Source organism: Hordeum vulgare, chromosome 4H (assembly GCF_904849725.1).
Source record: "Hordeum vulgare subsp. vulgare chromosome 4H, MorexV3_pseudomolecules_assembly, whole genome shotgun sequence".
Lineage (NCBI taxonomy): Eukaryota > Viridiplantae > Streptophyta > Magnoliopsida > Poales > Poaceae > Hordeum > Hordeum vulgare.
The window spans coordinates 296,629,620-296,640,704 of record NC_058521.1 but is presented as its reverse complement, the minus strand read 5'-3'; the positions used below and the strand labels follow the sequence as shown (position 1 = coordinate 296,640,704).

General features: G+C 45.5%; 1 pseudogene; it reads left to right on the top strand.

Annotated features, from left to right (window-relative positions):
* The first annotated feature begins 1,569 nt into the window (after window positions 1–1,569).
* Window positions 1,570–2,116, top strand: LOC123450145 (annotated as a pseudogene).
* Window positions 2,117–11,085: the final 8,969 nt, after the last annotated feature.

Sequence of the window (11,085 nt, the reverse complement as noted above, 5' to 3'; positions counted from 1 at the left end):
TAGTGGGACTAAACTATGCTTTGAATAATGTGTGTCTGTAAGCTTAATGATATACTCTTATCAGATGGCAAGTGTATGCCCTACTTGTCACTCTTTCAGTTATGTAATGTTATGATTATCTCGCTTGCGAAATGTTTAGATGCGCCCCTTTCCCTTTTGAGGCCTCGTCCCCAAAATAGGAAAGGGTCGCATCTTAGTCGTTTCAAGTTGGTAATCAGAGCCTTACAACCATAGGAGCCTTTGTGTGATTGAACTTGGCCGAGTCGAGTCTAGTAAAACTATTTGAGTCTTAGTTATATCGGAGGGTAGGTTTCTTTTTCTCCTCTTCTATGCTCTCGTAAGGTTCACGACTTAGGAAATCTTAATTCTACTCCTCTTCTTGCTCAAACAATTTTTAGGATCATGCGGATATTTTGAAATCTATATGATGTCAATGTGACGGAGTTCTGTCTTGGTGCCTCCTGTCTGACTTGATTTCTTCCGGGGATTTGAGCTCCAGGGGATTCTTGTGGCACATCGCTATCATTCAGGTTTCTTAGTATCTCAGGACGGAGGATATCCGTAATTGCTTCAATACTAGTAGTGACGAGAGGAGTCCGGCTTCCCCAGTACTGGTGCATAGAGTTCCGGATGTATCACCACACTTTGTATCGTTGTGATTACGAGGGTCTGTGTTAGATGAAGGTCCAAGATTGTGGTTATGTATTGACGGATGTGATACACTGGACGGGTTAGTATAGGATTTGTGTGACATATTACTCCTTGTATCCGTGGACCAGATTGGATGACCAGATATTTCAGGAATTCATAGGTGGGATATCAGGTAGTGACTTATAGGGCAATCTTTCTATAGATGCATGATGTGAGGTTGGGATTCGACATTCAGTGGGTACGTTTGTTCACAGTCTTCTTACAACGGTTCTCGTTGTGTCTTAAAGAGTCCTTGTAGCTTGCTACGACTCGGGGACGCTTCGTATGTCGTGTGCACTGCCTTGCACGGGATGGCTACTGTAAGCTTGAGCCCGTGCGATCATATCCAGGAAGATATCATATGGTATCTCTATCATACGTTTGTTCGGAGCAGTTCTAGCTCATACTTGGGTTGCAAGTGCTCTTTAATCAGATGTTGTCGGCTGTCACTTTGAGGAAACATTCTTACTATTTTGTTCGAGTGCAATTGCTAAATATTCTTGTTCAAGTATTTCTGCCTATTGATTCAGCTTTACCTTGAATGTTATTCTCTGGGCTAATGTGTTGTCCGTCTTCAGGATGGCTCCACCAACTCGCCAGAATTCGGGTCGCGAGGGTGCTGATGTTCCGCCACCACTTCCTCCGCCTCCTCCTCCGCCACCGCCTCCTCCTGCAGAGGCTTGGCAAGTGGTGATGGCTGCAACAAATGCTAACACCCAGATGTAGATTCAGCTGTTGCAAGAGAGGACCAATGAGCAGTAGGGCAAATTAAACCATGGTGGTCATCAGTTTGCATCACTGAATCAATTCCTGGCCAATCAGCCGAGGTCCTTCACATCTTGTGACCAGCCGTTCGACGTTGAGGACTAGATTCGGGACATGATCAAACACTTTGAGTGCAGCAATGTCCGTCCAGAGGACTTCGTCAAGTTTGCAACGTTTCAGCTCAAAGGGCAGGCAGCAGTTTGGTGGTAGCAGTTGAAGGATTCCACGGGAGGCAGAATGGTCAGTTGGGACGATATCTGCAGAGATTTCAGGTCTCACTATATTCTGTCTAGCTTCGTGCAAGATATGCATGAGAAGTTCTGATGCTTGAAGCAAGGTGGATCCTTTGTGTACAAGTACAACATCGAGTTCCACGAGCTGGCTCGGTATGCCTTGCAGGACATTCTAGATCAGAAGAGCAAGATCTATCAGTTCGGAGGTGGTTTGAGAGAGGACTTGCAGCTGACCCTTGCCTTGCACGATCCCGATGAGTTTGATAAGTTCTATAACTTGGCTCTTAGGGCTGAGGCAGCGTTCCTCAGAGTGGAGAATTCGAAAAAGTGTTTCAGGGATTCCCGCTCATCACCCTCAACTCAGGTGGTCCAGAAGCAGCAGAAATACTAGGTGCCTCCTCCTCCTCCTCGGCAGACTCAGCAGTTCAAGCAGTCAGGTGGTCATGGTTCTTCCCACCCACCCAACCCAGCTTTCCAGCACAGGTTTCAGCAGTAGAAGCAAGGGAATCCGCAGGTGCAGTTTCGTCCGCTGTCACATGTAACTTGTCACAAGTGTGGGCAGAAGGGTCACTACTCCAACAAGTGCACCTCTTAGCTGCATCTTCCACCCCTCCTCGAGGGAAGCCTCCAAGCAATGCTATGGTGAAGTTCAACCCCAGGTCTGCGAGAGTCAATATGGTGAATGCAGCTGAAGCGGAGAACTCCGCAGACGTGATAATGGGTAATCTTTCAGTTAATGATATTCCTGCTAAGGTTTTACTTGATTCTGGTGCTTCTCATTCATTCATGTCTAGACCATTTGCATGGAATCATGATTTCTTTTCTAAGACTTTGGACAAACCTTTCCCTGTGGTTTCCCAGGGTATGTTGATGAGTTCAAATATGATCATTCCGGATGTCTCTGTCAAGATGGGTGATTATGCCTTTCTAGCTTCTCCTATTGTCCTTGGCAACTCTGATATCGATTTGATCCTTGGGATGGATTGGTTGGCTATGAACAAGGCGTCCATTGATTGTGAAGCAAAAGAAGTGAAGCTAACTCATTCTTCGGAGGACGTGATTATCTTCGCGCTGCGTGATGACACGGTTCGTCTGTTTTCCTTGAATGAGAAGGGTGAGATCTCTCCAATTTCTCAAGTCCTAGTGGTCTGCGAGTATGAAGATGTTTTTCCGGAAGAACTGTCAGGAATGCCTCCGCACCAAGAAGTGGAGTTCGTAATTGAGCTTCAACCGGGTACTGAGCCAGTGTGCAAGCGACCGTACAAACTGGGTCCAGAAGAGCTGAAGGAGTTGAAGAAACAACTTGATGAGCAAGAATGTCTGGGTCTGATCAGACCAAACTCATCTCCTTGGGGTTGTGGAGTTGTTTTCGTCAAGAAGAAGGATGGTACGGAACGACTCTATGTCGATTACCGTCCATTAAATGAGAAGACGATCAAAAACAAGTATCCATTTCCCAACATCAACGAGTTTTTTGAGCAATTGAAATCGGCTAAGATCTTCTCGAAGCTTGATCTAAGGATGGGTTATCATCACATTTGCATTCGCGAAGAGGACATTCCAAAGACTGCTTTCAGAACAAGCTTTGGCTCGTATGAGTACATGGCGATGTCTTTCGGTATGGCCAATGCTCCACCGACATTCTCTCGGATGATGAATTATATCTTCTCGCCATTCAAGAATGAATTCGTCTTGTTGTATCTTGATGATATTCTGGTCTTTTCGGAAACTCAGGAAAAGCATGAAGAAAATCTCAGGCTTTTGCTTGATAAGCTAAGAGAGCATAAGTTCTATGCCAAGTTTTCCAAATCTGAGTTCTGGTTGAAGGAAGTTGTGTACCTTAGGTACATCATATCCGCCGAGGGCATCAAAGTGGATATGTCGAAGGTGCAGGCCATTGTTGAGTGGTAACCTCCGCAAAATGTGAAGCAGCTTCGAAGCTTTCTCGAGCTTGCAAGCTATTGTAGAAGATTAGTTGAGAATTTCTACAAGATTGCTAAGCCTCTCTCAAGTCTTCTTCAGAAGGGTGTGAAGTATGTCTGTCTCCAGAGTGTTAGTTCGCTTTCGACACACTCAAAGAGAAGCTCACTTCTACTCCAGTCTTGGCTCCTCTTGATGACTCCAAACCTTATCAAGTGTTCTGCGATGCCTCTCTTCAAGGTCTTGGTGCAGTTCTGATGCAAGACAAGACAGTGGTAGCTTATACCTCGAGGCAGTTGAAGCCAAGTGAGAAGAATTACCCCACTCATGATCTTGAGTTGGCGGTAGTGGTACATGCTCTGATGACTTGGAGACACCTCTTGTCGGAAAGAAAGGTTGAAGTGTTCACCGATCACAAGAGTCTCAAATACATCTTCACCCAGCCTAACCTCAATCTTTGGCAAACTCGTTGGGTGGAAATGCTCCAAGATTTTAATCCGAGTGTTGAGTACATTCTAGGCAAAGCTAATGTCGTTGCAGATGCTTTGAGCAGAAAGGCTTACTGCAAACAGTCTCATTCTGAAGCCTATCTAGCCTGATCTTTGTGATTCTTTCAGAAAACTCAACGTTCAGTTAGTACCTCAGGGATTTCTTGCTAATCTTCAGATTTCTCCTACCTTGGAAGATCAAGTCCGACAAGCTCAGTTACTTGATGCAATGATCAAGAAAGTTAAGATTGGCTTGGCAAAGAGCATTCCAAAATATAAGTGCTTTAGTATTGATGACAGAGATACATTGTTCTTTGAGGATCGCCTTGTCGTTCCGAAAGGGGATCTCAGAAAGGTTATCATGGAAGAAGCTCATAACTCTCTCCTCTCGATACATCTAGGAAGTTCCAAGATGTATCAGGATATGAAATAGACCTTCTGATGGACTCGCATCAAGCGTGAAATTGCTCAGTTCGTAAATGAATGTGATGTCTATCGAAGGGTGAAAGCAGAGCATCAACGTCCAGCAGGTCTTTTGCATCCCTTGCCCATTCCTGAGTTGAAGTTCGACCATGTTGAGATGGATTTCGTCACCGGGTTTCCGAAGTCCAAGAAAGGTAACGATGCCATCTTCGTCGTCATCGACGAGTTGAGCAAAGTCGCTCATTTCCTTCCATTCAAGGAGTCTATCTCGGCAGCTCAGCTTGCAGAGCTGTATACGTCAAGGATAGTCTCATTATTTGGTGTCCCAATGCTGATTTCTTCGGATCGAGGAAGCATCTTTACTTCCAAATTTTGGGATTCATTTCAGTCTGCGATGGGTACTAAGATTCAATTCAGTGCAACCTTCCATCCTCAGACTAGTGGGCAAGTTGAGAGAGTCAATCAGGTCCTCGAGGATATGCTAAGAGCCTCTGTCATTTCCTTTGGCATGAAGTGGGAAGACTGCCTACCTTTTAATGAGTTTTCTTACAACAACACCTATCAGGCAAGTTCAGGCAAAGCTCCGTTCAAGATTCTCTATGGCAGGAAGTGTCGCACCCCGCTCAATTGGTTAGAGACTGGTGAGCGTCAGATTCTTTGGAATGACATGGTTGGTGAAATAGAAGAAATGTGTCGTGTCATTCAGGATAATCTCAAAGGAGCGCAGTCCCGTCACAAGAGCTACTACGATAGCAAGCATCACGACATGACTTATCAGCTCGATGACTTCGTCTATCTGAAAGTGTCTCCCATGAAGGGCACTCAGCGTTTCGGCATAGAAGGAAAGCTTGCTCCTTGTTTTGTTGGGCCTTTGAAAATTGTTGGCAAGAGAGACGAACTTGCATATCAACTAGAGATGCCTTCAACTTCTCAAATGTGCATGATGTGTTTGATGTCTCTCAGCTCCGAAGATGCTTCAAGACTCCCGAGCGCACAATTGATCTTCATGATATCGACCTTCAACCCGACCTATCCTACTGTGAGCATCCAGTTGTAGTTCTTGAGGCGACTGAGCGCAAGACCCGCAATAAGTCAATCAAGTTTCTCAAGGTGCAATGGTCACATCATTCCGACAAAGAGGCTACTTAGTAGCGCGAGGATCACCTCCGCTCCTAATTTCCAGAGTTCTTTCAGTCCTAGATCTCAGGTCGAGATCTTCTTATAGTGTGGGAGAGTTGTAATAGCCTAGATGTATTCCTTTCCATAACTGTACTCCTTCCCTATTTGATCTAGGCTATGTTGAACCATGTTTGGATGATATATAAAGTTTATCATCTCATGTGGCATCAATCCATGTCATCATCTTGCATCATGGCATCATTTTCAATTGCATTGCTTCCCTTACTTGTGTTGCTAGGAGTTGATCCATCATGGTAGTGCTAGTATGCTCATGAGTGTTTGGGTTGTTTGTGGTTTTATCAACTCTTGCAAAAAACCCTCCCCTTGATTATTTTAACTTGTGTGTATGACTTTGCTTGGTCCTCTTTTAAAAGTTATTCATTTAGAGGATTTAGTTGTGGTAGAGGGGGGTATCTCCCTTTGTTGTATTAGACTTTAGTTTAAATGTGGGTTTTAACCAAAACAACATTTAAATTCCTGTTTTGGTTGTAATTTATTTTGTCAAAAAATCTGGGTTGCATTTTTATTAAATAGGGCATAATTCCCTCATGCCCTATCTATTTTTTTTTCAAATCCCATTTTTTTGCCTCTGTTTAAATTTTTGGTTTCAACATTATTAAAAAAAACCTTTTCTTTCCCCTGCTTAACCGGCGCTAGAGAAGCCTAGGTGGGCCGGCTCCCTCCTCTCCACCTAGGTCCATCTCTATTTTCTCTCTCGCGCGACCCTTTCCCCTTTCCTTCTTCCTTCTTCTGACGCCGTCTCCCTCACGTTGCTTTCCGTCAGAGTTCAGAGAGAGAGGGAGGTCGCGCAACGCCGTCTGCCATCCCTTCCTTCCCCTATTTAGTTCCTCCCTCCGCGTGTGTGCTCGATAAGGTTTCCCCCTATTCCCCATCGCACCGCCACTCTCTTCCTCCTCCTCCTCCATATCTCTTCCTCCCAGGTAAGTCTCTGTAGGGTACATCGAGCAGCCCCGAGAGAGAGAGTAGTTCGCCGTCGTCTCCCTTTGCGGTGTCGTCGTCTCCAGCGTCGGCAAGCATGTCCAGGGGCTCGTGAAGGCTCCTCGTGTTTCGTTCGTGGCCCTAGGAGCCCCGGAGATCCTCCACGGAGACGGCTACATCCTCGCGAATGTCGCCATCGTGCTGCTCCGCCCGTGGTCGACTTGCTTCGGCTCCGACATCTACCCCAACCCTTCTTCCCCCTGTGACGACTATGTGTGAGATAGGGTGAGCATGCCGTCTCTTTTCCCCTCTTCCTTCTCCCATAGTAGTGCCGTAGGCGAACTCGCCAGCTTGTTGTCGCCGCCGTGAGAGGAAGAGGCCGCGCCGGCCATCTAACGTTGCGGGCTCCCTCCCACCGATCTGGGCCCGGGAATGAGTTCCCTAGGGATCCCGCGTCAAGTGCCAAGTATCGCTCTGACGAGTAGGTCCCCGGAGCTTCGCCAGAGCGGTTCCTCTATTCCGGTCGCGTAGTTGTAGGTAGAGAAGAGGGGGCCGCTCAAAAGAGCAACACCCCCTCTCCGTTCAGATACGATCGACTAGCGTAGTGGCAACCGAGTCGCGTTCCATCTGAGCGACGCGGGTTCGATCCCCCCTGCCGCTCTTTTATTTTTCTTGTTTTTCCTGTGCAGCACCAGAGAGGTGGCTTACCTTCTTTGTAGCCCCTCTCTGTTAAGCTTCGAGCACATAGCGTAGTGGTGTGGCTCTGGGGTGCAACCGACAGGTTGTTGGTTCGATCCCACATCCCCCCTCTTTTTTTTTCCTTTTTGCTTTTATTTTGATTTGTTTCATTTTACTGCTAGGGGTTTTTGCTTGTTGTTTGTCTTTTCTCCTGATGCCTAGGGATTGTAGTGAGTGTATGTGTGTGTAGATGGAGATGTGTGTGCATGTGTGTATGTGTTTGCACACACACACTTGCGCAAGTGTCGACAAACAAATACATGTGTGCATCTCCACATATAGTGGGATGGGTGATTCTTCTATGTCTGTATGTGGGTGAGTAATTCCTTGTGTGTGTGCATGTGTAGGTGAAGGTGTGTGTGATGTGAGTCCACATATACATGTGCATGTGTATGTGTGTGCACATATGTGTGTGCACATATGTGTGTGTGTGTGGATGAACACATTTCTCCATGTTATTGTAACCTTGTTGATCGTTCCATGCTTTGCCTAGATAGGTTGAACTTGTCTTAGTGAGTGTACATGTGTATATGTTACCAAATATCATGGCTTCTTCATGTGACAATAAGTCACTTGTAGCTTATAGGAATCTTTGTGATATTTTCGAGCTAGTTTTGTTCTTTGTTGTTACATGCAAGTACCCATGTATTCATATGAGTTTTGGGGTAGAATCATCCCATGAATCCATTGGTGCCATCAGATTTCACTTTAGAGCAACTTTATAAATATGTTATTTTCTGATGAGATGCCATGTTTCGAGCTTTACATTAGGTGTTGCTTTGATCCTTTGGGGATGATCCCTTGATGGAGTGGTAGTGGGTGAACCCCTCTACAGCTTGGGACATTCATTTTGTTCTTAGGTTTTTGTATGCACCTATTGTGCCCTGTCAAAGTAGACACTTGGCTGAATCTGTCAGATTTGTGAAACCCTGATAATTTCCCTAAGTCAGGGAATCTGGAGTTAATTTCTTCCCTTGTTGTCTTGGGTGTATTTGCTCCTGTGTTGGGAATTACCCATGCAACAAACTAATGTTTGTGAGCTTTCATGCTTATACACGTCCCGTAGATATCATTTTGAAGGCTGCCAAAATGGTTCAGAGCATAAACAGCTGGTGAAAATCTATGATTTTCACTAAGTCCCAAACTGTCATATTTTGTCCAAGTTAGTGGCTATATATCTACTCATGGATGATTCCTTTGCCTTAGCTTCTTGTCCAGGGTTGTAGTGCTTTTGTATGGCTTCAGTTTCATGCCTTGTTTGATTTATTTAGAGGGCTGTAGCTGTTGTAGTTCTTGTAGACAAACTGCTATGTTAAAGTTGAAAACATATTGTATGTTTATGAGGTTTTAGAGCATGTGTGGGTCTTGGTTGTTGGTGTGGTGTGATCCCAAGCACCATTACACTTGTATTTTTTTGCTTGAGCATGTGACAACCTGGTTACACCAGTGAGTGCCATTGATTTGTGTTTGTGGTTGTTTTGAACCCGTAGGTCTTTGAAACTTCTTTTGTAGTTTCCAGTTGATCCGTGACTCCGTTCTCTACGTTCTTTATATGTCCTTAAAACCGTTTTCTCGTGATGCACATGTTCATGCATGTCAAGATGACTTAATTTGAGGTTCTATCCAGAATTCAATCAGTTCAACTAATGCATATGAAAGTGACTAGAATAGTTATGCATGCTTCCTTCTTCACACATGGATCATATTTATTGTTGCATTACATTTTGCCGGTGTTCATTGGCTGTTATCTTATCTTGGGTAGCATCATGAACGGAGAGCGAGTACGTGGATTCTGGAGAGTACGTGCAGGAAGAACAAGAGCAGTTCCGAGCTGAAGACATCACATGCAAGATGACCGTGACCTTGACACCGTTTCTAGCTTTCTTATGCTCAGAATCACGTCTCCATCGTTACATGTTCGCTGCCTACCACTTGATATAAATGCCACCTGTCTTTGCCATGAACCCCAAACACTTCCCTCTCCTAGCAAATGTTGTTTGGCTAAGTAGGCTTGCTCAACCTCTAATGTATAACTTTGCTAGTTGCAGGTGCCAGCTGTCCCATGTGATAACATGGGTATTTTGATATCATTATCTTTAAACTAAAATTTACTTAATGCACCTATGTACTTGGTAAATAACGGAAGGCCTAGCCTTTTGCCGGGTGATTTGTTTCGTTGTTGCCGCCTTAGTTTCGGTTACCGGTGTTTGATTCCATAAATGATCACTCCTAACACGTTCGGGGTTGTTATGGGGACCCCCTTGATAAATCGTGTAGTGTTAAGGCTTGTCTGGCAGGACCCAACTTTGGTTTTAATCTGCTAATAACTTAATAATCGAATGCATAGGGAATAGCTAACCCGAGGAATTAATCAACAACCCGGGCCAGTGCTCCTCATGTTGGTCCAAACCAGAGCATTGCGCGGGGCCAACCCAGGCAACTTCGGTGATCTCTATCAGGCACCGTGCGCGTAGCTTATCCGACATGTCCTGAGATAGAGATACACGGCTCTTATCGGGGTCGTCGACACGTCGGGCGGTCTTGCTGGATTTGTCTTGCCTTAGCGATATATCTAGCGCATTGGGATTCAGGTGGAACTTCGGGTCTCCTCAAAGTTGAGGATTTCCTCTTAGAAATCCGACGAGATCACGATTTTCGTGATAGAGGATTACTATGCGGCATGTGGTAATTTGTAATGGACTTGTTGGAGCAGCCCTGCTGGGTTTAATCTTTTAGAAAGCCGTGCCCGCGGTTATGGGGCAAACATGGATATTTTGCTTACATCGGTTCTAGACAACTTAAAGTAATGATAGTAAAACTGCCAACTGTGTGCGTAACCGTGACTGTGTCCTTCGGAGATTGTTCTCTGATCGAGAACACGGTGGGGTTATGACTGACAGAAGTAAGTGTTCAGGATCACTTAGTGATCAACCTAGTCTTCGATCGCTCGCGTCGACCACCATATGTTTATTCTGATCATCGTAAGGTAGCCACCATATATGCTTAGGTTGTTGCAAACTCATACACTTAATCTTCCTCACCCATTAACTTGGCTAGATTCGATACTAAGGTCATTCGATTGATGAGTCCCCGTGGCTCACAGATTACTACAAACACTAACAGGTACAGGTACGACTGACGCTGGAGATCCTGATGACAGCTGATACATCCATTTTGCATCATGCTTTTATGTTGATATTTATCGCTTTATGGGCTGTTATTACACTTCACGGTACAATACTTATGCCATTTCTCTCTTATTTTATAAGGTTTACATGAAGAGGGAGAATGCCGGCAGCTGGAATTCTGGTCCAAAAAGGGAGCAAGTTTGAGATACCTATTCTGCGCAACTCCAAAAGCCGTGAAAATCAACGGGGAATTATTTTGGATTGTATGAAAAATACTAGGCGGAAGAAGCACCACAGGGGTGCCACTAGGAGGCCACAAGCCTGCCAGGCCCGGCCTACCCCCCTGGCCGGTCCTGCGTGGCTTGTGGGCCCCCTGTTGCACCTCCGGGACTCATCTTTTGCTATATGAAGGGTTTCGTTCCAGAAAAAATCAGCAGGAAGCTTTCGGGAGGATCCGCCGCCGCCACGAGGCGGAACTTGAGCAGAGCCAATCTAGAGCTCCGACAGGGCTGTCCTGCCCGGGAAATTCCCCTCCCAGAGGGGGAAATCGTCGCGATCGTCATCACCAACACTCCACTCGTC